The sequence below is a fragment of the Schistocerca serialis genome, chromosome 6 (genome assembly GCF_023864345.2).
Source record: "Schistocerca serialis cubense isolate TAMUIC-IGC-003099 chromosome 6, iqSchSeri2.2, whole genome shotgun sequence".
NCBI lineage: Eukaryota > Metazoa > Arthropoda > Insecta > Orthoptera > Acrididae > Schistocerca > Schistocerca serialis.
Genome location: NC_064643.1, coordinates 553,749,600 through 553,751,042, shown reverse-complemented (window position 1 = coordinate 553,751,042; position 1,443 = coordinate 553,749,600). Strand labels below are relative to the sequence as shown.

The 1,443-nt window shown below is 38.9% G+C and overlaps 1 non-coding gene across 1 annotated transcript; it reads left to right on the top strand.

Annotated features, from left to right (window-relative positions):
- The first annotated feature begins 994 nt into the window (after positions 1-994).
- On the top strand, positions 995-1,069 carry Trnaw-cca (transfer RNA tryptophan (anticodon CCA)). Its single transcript has one exon. It is a non-coding gene; the product is annotated as a tRNA-Trp (tRNA).
- Positions 1,070-1,443: the final 374 nt, after the last annotated feature.

The window sequence follows — 1,443 nt, the reverse complement described above, 5'->3', positions numbered from 1 at the left end:
AATCGATACGAGATTCATACCCTCTACGAATCTAAATAATCCATATTAGTTATCCAATTTTGTTCATATTTGGTACATAGCCTTTTGTTATTAATGGAATGATGCTGTCAAAATTTCAGGTCTTTATTTATTACAGTGGCGGAAATAAAGTACCAGAAAGACCTAAAACCAATGCTTGTTTCTTTAAAACCATGGTAGGAACAAATACAGATTGACTCGCATCATCATTTGAGGCCATTACAAAGTAACCAGTGCATAAAACTCAATTAGAATTTTTTTCACTTTAGTCACTGGACATTACGTAATACAAAAATCGGTCAAAATTATTATTTGATTGTATTTTGTTGTGTGAGTGCGTAAGAAGGATTGAGAGAGTATGTGGGCAATCGTTAAAACTTAATGTCACTTTTCATAAGACGTTGTATGAACAAACTGTGGGAAAGTTATGGTGCAAACATGTTTCAAATGACTCATGACTGTGTGAGCTTGCTTTTGTATAAAAACAGCTAGAATGAAAGTTAGAGGCGGAATAAGTTGATCAATTTGGAGAATATTTCGTACTTCGCTTATTTTGATTAAACGATATACTAGAAATTGAAGTTTTAATGATGTTTATTACTATCAGACTATTGATTGGATAAGGCAAGTTTTGTCGCGAGAATGATCTGGAAGGAACATTCTGATTGGTCGTTTGGATCAACAGCCAATCAGAATTAAGCTGTTCCCGCGCGAATATAGTGGAATGGGCACTGAGTAGAATAGTTCGAGACAGTCGCTTGCTAACCGGCCTACGGATAACACCATGTTAGATAGCTCCGTAAAATTACTCTGAAAAATGAAGGAATAGTTAATTGCGGTTCGAATACCTCGTGACTGAAGCGATTGGAATTACGAACATTTTAATGAAATGTTCGCAGGAGAGCTTCTGTAAAGTTTGGAAGGTAGGAGACGAGATACTGGCAGAAGTAAAGCTGTGAGACCGGGCGTGAGTCGTGCTTCGGTAGCTCAGTTGGTAGAGCACTTGCCCGCCAAAGGCAAAGGTCCCGAGTTCGAGTCTCGGTCGGGCGCACAGTTTTAATCTGCCAGGAAGTTTCATATCAGCGCACACTCCGCTGCAGAGTGAAAATCTCATTATGGATTTTAATGAAAGTTTGGCGTTCCTAAATAAAGTTATGAGCTTGTGAACTTTCTGGTCGTAGTAACAGTTCCGCGTGGCATGTTTCGTACTCTGTATGGAATAGTTTGGCGAGCACTTCTTTCGAATAAGACCACTGAAACGACCGAATAACTCGCGAATAGTTGTGAGTCGGTACGTGGCAGAACGGGAAAATTAGTCGGGTCGGACTTACAAAAATTCTGGCTGCTTTTCTAGTAAAACTATGTTGTACAGACATACAGACAATGAACTCTGAATGATACGAGCATTACCATATTAAATACGGT